We start from the raw sequence: 11,179 nt of genomic DNA, 5'->3' as shown, positions 1-11,179 counted from the left end.
AGAGCTAACTTAAAAATTATCTATTAAAGTCACACAATTGACTCCTATCCAGGGGGATCATACAGAGTACATGTGTTAGTGGGTTACTTTTATGGTGAGCTCATTTGACTGGGTGGTAGGTAATCTATGAGATGATTATAGAGTTGCTATCCCACTGCTTATGTGGGTGCAAGTAATTAACATGGTTTTCCTGCTCTAGGAAGTTGTAGGGGAGCAAAATATGCCACTCCAAAATGTGTTACCTTGGCGTAAAGATTATTTTGAGTTGGAGGCAAATAAGAAACAACAGATGAAGAAAGAAACCTTTCCAGAGCTTCTCTTATTTAACTAAAAGCAGAAATTTCTGAGAAATGAGAACCACCATAAATCATCTCTCTTGGGGAAGTTTTATGACCACAAAAAAGATGGAAAGTCAGTCCTGAGATGGACCTGAATAAACAAATCTTACTCTGTTTCCCTCACATAGTTACCTTCCCACAGTTTGCCACCTTTGGAAGCCTAAAACCCTTTTCCTTTGTTTTGTCCCTTCTCTATAAATTTCTTGTTCTTTGCTAAGAGGCTATATAAGCTGAAGTTCTAACCACAACTTTGAGTTACTCATCAATGAGGTTTCTTCCATGTGATGTGCACTACACACATTCATAAACCGTTTATTTTTTTCTTGTGAATGTGTCTTTTGTCAGTCTAATACTCAGGGATCCAGTCAATGTACCTTAGATGGGAAGAAGAAAAAGAAAATTTTTCCTCCCATCCAAAATCATCTAAACCTATTTCTTCTGCTGCAGAACTTGTTGAGCTACTAAAACACATCTTTAGCAAGTGGGATAAGGAGAAATATGACATGCCACCCAAGGCAGGAAACTGCCTCCTCTCTAAGACTTTCTCTCAGTTCCATGTTGCTATTCAACCTCGCACTAAGTCATGCTCCATGGTTAACCTCTTTTTTAAGCTCTCCTAACTGTGAGCTTCTGATTTGTAGCCTCTTGTCCTGGAGTAGGCTTGTGTCTATTTCCCACCTGTATTTATCTTTTTAATCAGGATAATGCTGTTTGCATTAGCCAGTTCCATGAGCTCAACCTACAATCTCTTAGGGAAGGTGTTATTATAAATTCCAAAGGACCTACCAAATGGCTAGACATACATGAAACACTGAAGAAATACAAAATGGTGCACACATTAGTTGATGGGGACTGTCTTACCATTACATACTGCCTGAACTCCAATTACATTAAAATAGTTAAGAGTTTGGCAACCAGGTGGGGCAATCAGGCCACTTGAGAACCAAAGTAAATCTGGCAAGAAACAAATGGATTATTTCTAAATATCAGTTTATTAATGTTATTAATGTTTATCATTTTAGGTAACATTTGTTGAGTACTTGTTCTGTGCCAAACGCCAGAGCTAAATGCTTTACATTTAACAGTAATTATGGGGATGATATTATTATCTCTTTCTTGGATGAGGAAATTAAAGCTTGGAGAAATTAAGCAAGATGCTCCAAGTCACAGAATTTAAATGGCACATAAGTGATTGGGATTTGAACCTGGATCTGTTTAAACTTACAGTATGTGGTCTTGACAAGGGAGATGCCCTTTGTTGTTATGTTTGGGAAGTGGTGGACCCAACTGCTCTCAGAGAGCAAACATTGTCAGAGAGCAGTGTTGCTCAGAGGATTCTGCCAGGAACTGTCTCTAAAAACAGTCTCTTTATACCCAGTAATGGGATTGCTGGGTCAAATGGTATTTCTGGTTCTAGATCCTTGAGAAATCACCACACTGTCTTCCACAATGGTTGAACTAATTTACACTCCCACCAACAGTGTAAAAACATTCCTATTTCTCCACATCCTTGCCAGCATCTCTTGTTTCCAGATTTTTTAATGATCGCCATTCTAACTGGCATGAGATGGTATCTCATTATGGTTTTGATTTGCATTTTTCTAATGACCAGTGATGATGAACTTTTATTCATAAGTTTGTTGGCCACATAAATGTCTTCTTTCGAGAAGTGTCTGTTCATATCCATCGCCCACTTTTTGATGGTTTTTTTTCTTGTACATTTGTTTAAGTTCCTGGATATTAGGCCTTTGTCAGATAGATAGACTGCAAAATTTTTCTCCTATTCTGTAGGTTACCTATTTACGCTGATGATAGTTTATTTTGCTGAGCAGAAACTCTTTAGTTTAATTAGATCCCACTTGTCTATTTTGACTTCTGTTGCAATTGCTTTTAGTGTTTTAGTCATGAAGTCTTTGCCCATGCCTATAAATCATTCTACTATAAAGACACACGCACACGTAAGTTTATTGCAGCACTATTTACAATAGCAAAGACTTGGAACCAACCCAAATGCCCATCAATGATAGACTGGATAAAGAAAATGTGGCACATATACACCATGGAATACTATGTGGCCATAAAAAAGAATGGGTTCATGTCCTTTGCAGGGACGTGGATTAAGCTAGAAACTATCATTCTCAGCAAACTAACACAGGAACAGAAAAGCAAACACTGCATGTTCTCACGCATAAGTGGGAGTTGAACAATGAGAACACTTGGACACTGGGAGGGGAACATCACACACTGGAGTCTGTCGAGGGGTGAGGGGCAAGGGGAGGGAGAGCATTAGGACAAATACATAATGCATGCGGAGATTAAAACCTAGATGATGGGTTGATGGGTGCAGCAAAACACAATGGCACATGTATACCTATGTAACAAACCGGCACGTTCAGCACATGTATCCCAGAACTTAAAAATAAAAAAATAAAAAGAAATAAAAAGAAAAAAGAAAATGGGCACAAAGAAACTGGAAGATAATGGGAAAAAAATCTCTTTCTTCAGCTTGCTCTTCAGCCTTCACTTAACACTGCACTATTCTTAGAAATTGTTATTAAGTTGTTTCTAGTTTTAGGTTGATTTTCCTTGTTTCATGTTCTTTTCACAGGTTATGATACCAGTTTGACCTGAGGAAGTGATCTTTGCCTTACCACTCCCACTCCATAAGAATAAAGGGACATCAGAAGTTTCCTTCTGCAATGACTGCATAACCTACCCCGTCCCCATAAAGGGTATAAACTCATACGACCTTAGTTATTATTCCCACGGTGATTTTAGAAAGAGTTTATGTATGCATATGCAAGTGTGCATACACACTGGAACAGCAAAGATAAAACATGATACATTGTTGTTAACCTTCAAGTCTCTTTATATTCTTTAGTAATTGCACAAGAGGGCAAGAGTCACATGTGAAACTAATTACAGAAGATCATATTGAGTAGTGTACCCGTTAAAATGCTGTTGTGAGTTTACATTATTCATTAAAAGATTGAATACGAGAAAAAATTCTGATTTTTATAGGTTATTTCCAAAAGGAGTCGACTCCATTTTTAAAATGCTACTGTTTGGGAGGGTCTCCCTATTTCAATGAAATGACTATCTGAAAATTACACATATTGTTTTGTTTTTAAAAAATCTCTGGTGTGTTTTGTTTGGCCTTTTCTAACCACGTCACTTGGCAAATTGGTTTTTGCCCAAATGTTTTCTACATGCTGTATTATTTGACCATCTGTTGTCTTTGACACATTTTCTGAGTTTTATTTATTTTTAAAAAGTTGTTTCTCAGTGAGTTGCTCATTTTACTACTTATACAGATACTCATGTTGTATGTGAAATAAAGACCATTTGTTGTCTTTTAAAAGATCAGTGTATTTCTGAGAAACATTCCCAGCTTCTATATGTGTTTTCATGTACAGCTGCCAGTCTTGGTTGATGGACTGCAATGAAAATTGGTCAGTACAAAATGGCACAAGTGACCAGAGAGCTTGGTGGATGCGGCACAGAGAGGAGAGCGTAAGGTCATAAGTTGGAGAAAGCCAAGTGAGTTAACACTGCAAGATGAGAAAAGCAAGTACTGTAAATTCAGAGGATGAAGCTGACATCAGAGTCAAGAGCTAGCGACATCGGGGCATAGGCGCATGGAAAGACTACTGAAGAGTTGTAGCAGAAGTTTGGAGGGGCTGGTACAATTCAGACAGAAAGATCAAGGAACAGAATCAAACAGAGCAAAAATATGGAAACCTGAGAGTTTGAGAGTCTAATAACAGGGGATGGGTCCGTAACTGTGTCTTAGAAGAATATAATTCCTCATCTCTGGAAAAAGAAAGGATGATGTCTGAGAGTTGGGTAGTACTTCCTAGACTAGAGAAAGGCATACCACTGAGGTGTTTTGGGTAAATCGTCTCAATAAGGGGAAGGTTAAACTCTCCTGGAATATTGACTTTTTGACTGGCATATTCTGAGTAATAATGATATAATACTTGTGGTTGGTAAGGCTTACTTGGGAATTATGACATAAAGTAAGTACTAAATGACAGTCTTGTTTGAGTATCAGATACCAGCTAAATTGGTCATGGTCAGGAGTCTCAGCTATTAATATTTGCCCATCTTCTAAATAGCATTATTGTGTTTTGCTTTTCAATAATCTTAAAATGCATCTCTGCTGTAAATAAAGAGGAAATTATGAAATGATTTTAGACATTCAAGTTTGAGGCTAGTATTCTTATGAAAATAAGCAATCCATTTTTCCAATACAACCCATTCCTGCTCAGCAGTCACAGCCCTTGCTGTGACAGAAAACTCCAATATCTATGGCAAGATCAGAGTTGCCAAGCACTTGCTAAGGTCAGTAATATGATTCATGGAAGCAAAACTGGAAATTCTTGGAAAGGCTAGCTGCTGGTTTAGGCAGCTGGTCTGATGACAGACACAGCAGAGAGCTCAGAAAGGCAGACTTTGGAACACTACATGTGGATCTTTCCACAAACATGAATCTTTCTTGGAAAGTGTATTCAGTTTATTAGACATGGTAGTCTTCTTCCCTATCAGGGATAAATGCTTCCATTGACCGATGTCAAAAGACTAAATCCCACCATTAGTTTCAGAAATCTCAAAGAACAGAGCTTTAAAAGAGGTACAAGTGTTTTCTTCTTTTAAGAGATATTTGAAACTCTGGCAAGGGTCTTGAATTATAATTTGTATAAATTGGGATGCATTCATGGAAAAAGAGGCTATTGTGCAAACTACTGGGATGCAGGGATACTCACATAAAAATGAGTAAATTTAGGCTTTACTTCTCTTTCTCCTGCTGATTGAATTTACTTGATGACCTTAGATGAGTCATGTAATGTCTTTGTATCTCAACTTTTTCCTTTGAAAATGTAAATAAGGTTGACATACAGTACAAGTAAGAGTTTGTTTCTAGTCCATGGCTCTTTGGATATTTTGTATATACTTGTAACATCGCCTGTATTCCAAATAAATTCCTCAATAAATCAGATTTTGGAAAAATCTGACATGAAGATGGCAAACCCTATCTATTTTTTGTTTGAAGTCGATTCATGACAGAAAAATGAGGTTTGATATTCATTGCCTTTTCTTCTCCCTAAAATACCAATTTTTTGGAACAAAATAGAATTGCTGCTTCTTTCAAGTTATTTTTTCAAGAAGAATTTGAACTTGCTCATTGCATTTTATTCTAAAGAAAATTGTGCTTTTAAAAGCCCTCTCCCCCTATATTTTACAAGCAAATTCTGTTTTGAGATTAAATTTGTTATCTTTTTAAATTTTAAAGTAATTGACTCGGAGACCCCTCTCTCAATTTAAACTAAGAATATAAAATTTCTCAAAAATCATCCTGAATAAAATTGATAATAAAGGGTTTTATACAACTTGCCTCAGTTTACCATTAAAACACTAATTCAGATTCTGTTGTTAATTTCAGAATGAGGAGATAGTAGAAAACAAGGCGACACTTACTGTCCAGAGAGATCTTTGATTTACATCATTCATTGATGGGATTATTTTACTTATGTAATGAAATTCCTGATTCTAATTACACATACCTTAAAATTATTTAATTACATGTGAAGTTGGATTTCAAACTTGTTTGCTTAATGGAATCACTGGGGGAACTTACAATTGCTGCATATACAGGTCTTTCCTCCAGATATCCTGATTCAATCGATCTGGGTTTGGCTTTGGAATCAGGAGTTTCAAGAGCTCATCGTGTGATCTTAATAGTGCAGCTACTGGTCTAGAGATGGGACATGATTGGGAATCAAAAGACATTGGCTTCAATAATAATCTTCATTAAGTAGAAGGTACCCAAGGATAAGGCAGGAGGCAGAAGGCAAACACTGCATCTACCAAACTACCTCTAGCTAAGATGAAGCTTCAAGATGATAGATTAGGTTTTTTTATTCTTCTCATCTAGAAGATCTGACCTGGCAAAATATTGCTTTGGATTCGCAGTGATGAAATTGTCATAGCTTCTGGAGGGGTTATCTGACGAATTCCCGAATGTGTACATTTTCTGTGTTATAGTAATAATGCATAGAAATAAATCATTGGCCTTTTAAAATCAGGGTTTTTTTTGGCAACAGCAGCACAATGTAATAAAAAATAAAACACCTTCTAAGACTGCAGTGTAATTTCTCTTTAAAAGGCTTTGAGACCAATTTTTTTATAAGTATAATGAAAAACTTTGCTCTGTCATGAGTATTGAATACTTAAAAGGGTCTGAACAGAATTTGAAAAACTTCTAGAGAAAGCTGAATTGACTTTTATATAAGCATACTCACTCAGAAAATATACTAGCCAATGACATGTCTAAACATTTCATTTTCTAATAAAAATATGAACTGCTACCCTAGGAAATGAAATAGGAAAGACAGCATAAATCATTGTTTCAATGATTACAAATGTCATCTAGGTGCTGTGTCCTGTGTGTACCTTGGTGATTGACTGTCATCTCAGTCTTCCTGCATGTAACCAAGTAAGATGATCACTACTAGTTCCCAGGTTGGAGAAATTTGAGGTTTAGAGTGAACTGTGATGAAGGTTAGCTCTGGAGGTGATGCTGACACCTTCTAATACAGAATTTATCTCTAAGTTGCTTTAGAGGCTCAGAAAACCTCATCAGGATAACTTTTCAATTTTTCTTTGGCTGATAATTAAAAGAAAACATTTTTCTAATTATGTAATTCACAAATGATTCCAATATCATCAAACACTTTCCATATTGAACAGACTTGATAAAAGATTACATTAATTCATGTAATAAAACAGAAAAACTATAATTGAAATCTGAATGAGGGAAGACATACAATAATGCAAGATGGGGAAAAAAGTTTAAAATATGCAGGTCATGGTGTTCTACATAGTTACTAAAGTTGAGCAACAGATTTGCTTCTAGGTTTCCTGGTTTTCAAAGAAAAAAGGGCACAAGAAAAAGATTACATATTTTTATGTCATCTCTGAAAAGAAAACACACTAGTTCTCAGGGAAAAATTCACATTGTTCTCAGAAAGACAGACAAGAATAAACTCTTTAAAAATCATTATCAGAGAGAGGAGGGCTGAACTGTTCTATGCCCTCCTCAGTCAGTAAATTCCTTAAATATTTAGAGTCTGCTACTTCTGTCAACAACTTTGAGAAAGCTGAATATCAAATTATGCTGGCTCAGTGGATCCAAAGTGTGCTATCAAGTCTTTTCATAGAGACTTCATCATTAACCAAGTCTGAAGAGATGTGTGAAGGCTGTGTTTATGCAAACCCACCAGTTCTCAAATAGTGTCACTACTATTGTTATATAATATTGTTATATCTCTCATTTGGATTCATTCCTGAAACCAACGTGATATCCACATTAACCAATTGGATCCATGGATCCACGTGGCTTTTAATTTATACAGAAGTTATAGACTGGGTGAAATTAAGACAGGGGTTCTTTTCCCTGCCAGTGTCTCAGAATCTCCTATGGAAAATGTATAAACATCTTAGGGCTCTATGAGAGTTTCACAAAGTCAGAATATCTGAGAGGTGAATATTTTTAAAAAGTTTTGCAGGTAGGGATTTTGATGCAATGTCAGAATTGAAAATAACTGCAGAAACAACTGCTACTGTCTGCCAAAGAAAAAGATTATGCAGTGCATTCGAAGGAGGAGAAGGAGGAAGAGAAATTGTTAACAACCACCTTAGAGAGTTGATTGGTACCAACTTCTGTATTTTATAGCTGCCTTAGAACACAGCCAATTCTTTATAAAAAGTTCCTCATGTGTTGCTTATAAATACCATGACATTTAAAAACCATAACAGCATAGTTTCTTGTATTCCTGTAGCACATTTTATTAAAAATGACTTCATAATACATTAAAACTTCTGTAACAACTTGATCCAAAATAGAGGTAACCTTTGCCATCTCTGTTTTCTGCACTGATCTCATATATCTTCACTTCCTTCCACTTCCATTAAAATAGCCTGTGTAAGAGGCCCTGGATGGGGTGGAATGGAGGTTACACAGAGCCTAGTAAAGTTAAAATGACTTCCAGAAGTTTCCTTGTCATTATGTCTCATTTCTGTAGTTACTATGACCAAAAAGAGACGGTCTGTGAAACCCAATGGCTGTATACAATGTTACCTCAAACAAGTACTTCTGATGGTTCAGGGATGGGTAACTGATACTGAAATACCATTTCCAGAGCTGGATGTCTAGCTTATCTCTGAAGTCAGATTTTAGTTTTTTCTCTTTATGAACTTTATTAGTGCATCTTTTATACCCATGTCTCACATGATATGTCAGTGTGAATATTTCCAATGTATTTTAAATAAGAAAGATTGATGTGTAGTTTAAATTAGAAGGATAGAGCTTATTCTTGTTTGGTTCATGAATTTGACACTCTATCATTGAATTGGATTGGCTTTGAGTCTTGTGGTTTGTGGTTAGAGTCCCCCTCAAAATCCCCAATTTTAAGGGCCTAAAATCCATCTTTTTTATCCTCTCTGTCTCTTTGCTTAGAGACCACACGCATAATAAGCAGGTACCAGAGATGCTTTCCACTTTTTTTTTCCCCTCAGTGTACTAATCTGTTCCTCTCTCTTCTTCCCCCCCAAAAAATCCAGTTATTTTTTGTGTTATGAACAGATCTAGCCAGTGTAATCAGATTTTTCTGCATGTGTAATTATTTTATCAAAATAAAATTTCCCACAAGACTCTTCTCCATCAACTCTGAAATTCTGGGTCTGACAACATACCCAAAGAAGGCTCTTGAAAATCACCTCTTAAAATTTGGAAGAAAATATGACCAAATCTTTCCTATAACATTTATTGTACTACAAATGAATAAAGAACAATTTATGTTTTAAAAGGTGACCAATACAACAGTTGAGATCAGGAAATTAATGTTTTAGTGCCTTTTGCTCAGTTTTAGCCAGCATGCTACAGTCCACTTTTTGTTTACTTTGGGGGTTGGGGGAGGGCTCAAAGTGGGGCATTGTCATCCTTCTGTGGAATTTTATTTTCCTCAAAGTTTTGGTTCATGTCAGTGAGTACTATTGCTGTTATGTAAATTAAATGAGACATCATCTGTCTGTGCGCCAGCAATGCCTTTCATCTTTATGTTCTTTTCTACTCTGTCTCTTTTCAGTGATTTCAAAAATGCACTCTTTTTATCATTGTGCATTTGTGTCAGTTTGGTTAGACAAGGCTGCTGATTAAGTTTGTCAACAGGCAAAGAGGAGTTTGAGTGATGAGCCTCTTTCACTGAATTTATTGATGGACTAAAATTCTTGGCAGTTTATTCAAAAGCATTAAAGTTGCCAATACCATATGTAGACTCACAGGGAAAAGAAGTTCCAACTTTATTTTCTTCAGTTGGGCTTTTCCATTGTGTAGGTTTTGTAGGTAGAGCAGCAGATTTAGAGACTAAATCTTTGTAAACACTTGAATGAGTTCCATTCTTACCTGGCTGTTACTAAAGATTTCCTACTACTGGCTGTGAGTCTATTATTTTGTATTACCTAGCTTAATGACCAGAGCTCAATACGTTAGCCCTCAATACCTTGATTAATACCTTGGAGCTCTAGATTTAGGATTCAGAGGTATTCCCACACACCAGGAGCTAAAGATCTCTTCTGATTTGGTTCTCCCTCATGTTCAGGATTTAAAAATAGAAAATCCTCAGCTTCAAATGGTTTACAATTACTCTTGTTTTCTTTCCTTCTCGTTTCATTATCAGGGATGTTGTTTTCATGTAGACCTTGTCTTTTTCCAGAATGGAAAATACTGCTATAAGAACAGGAACTTCTACCATGGTATCCCCCTCAATGATTTATGTGTCCAGTACCATTTCTTCCATGTATGTCATCCATTTTATTCTTTCCATATAAAGTTACCTCCATTAAGACATCCAACACCAGAATCAAAGTCATCTGAAGAGTTGTGTTGTTGATAACTTACATCATAACAATTTTATGTCCATGAAAAGTTTTCAGAATGCTTCTCAAAATTCAATAACAATTTTGTTGATGATGGTGGAGTAGGAAAACGAAGGCAGGCTGGAGCAAAGTCACACTGTGCCATTTACATCCAGTCTCTCCAACTCAGTGAAACAAGGTTTCAACACCTCATGGTAAGTCCAAATTCCAACGGGACTGCACAGGAAGGTGATGGTTTTTTCTCTGTAATATTTATGTGTCCCAGTTAAATTTATTTTCTTCTGAAATAATATCCACATGTTCAAAGATACTTAACCTATGGCTATTTGACATAAAGTCACTTTAAATCACCTACCCATACTTCTGTTTTAAAGTTTTATTAAATATAATTTTATATGTAATGTATATATAATTTTTTTAAAAAGAAAGAAAATCAATAATCTTGTATTGGGCTGTACTGAACATTATTTCTTTGTAAATGAATGTTGTAGAAAGAGGACTTTGGTTGATCCCACATTTACTTTCTTTCTTTTGTCATATTTATAAAACACATGTGTGTGTGTGTGTGTGTGTGTGTGTGTGTTTTCTTTAGAGATAGATTCTTGCTAGTTGCCCAGGCTGGTCTCAAACCCCTGGCTTCAAGTGATGCTCCTGCCTCGGCCTCTCAAAATGCTGAAATTATAGGCATGTGCCACCATACCTGTACCGGTTTTAAAGTTTTTATATGGCTATCTCCAGAATTAGCTAAGTTTCTTAGATTTAAGATCAAAGTCTTCTTTATTATTCCATGCACTTATCACTATTGTCCTTATCTACTCCACATGAAATATCTAATTTATGAGCCAAATAGCAAAAACAAAAAGAAAATTTTACATCTGAAGAGCATTCTTAAACATCAGCATAAA

The 11,179-nt window shown here is 36.0% G+C and overlaps 1 pseudogene; it reads right to left on the bottom strand.

Annotated features, from left to right (window-relative positions):
* Nucleotides 1-8,571: 8,571 nt before the first annotated feature.
* On the bottom strand, nucleotides 8,572-10,614 carry LOC107129778 (vasculin pseudogene; annotated as a pseudogene).
* Between the last annotated feature and the right edge of the window lie 565 nt (nucleotides 10,615-11,179).

Source organism: Macaca fascicularis, chromosome 5 (genome assembly GCF_037993035.2).
Source record: "Macaca fascicularis isolate 582-1 chromosome 5, T2T-MFA8v1.1".
In the NCBI taxonomy this organism is placed as follows: domain Eukaryota; kingdom Metazoa; phylum Chordata; class Mammalia; order Primates; family Cercopithecidae; genus Macaca; species Macaca fascicularis.
Note: the sequence above shows the minus strand (reverse complement) of the source record. Positions and strands in the feature narration are given on the sequence as shown.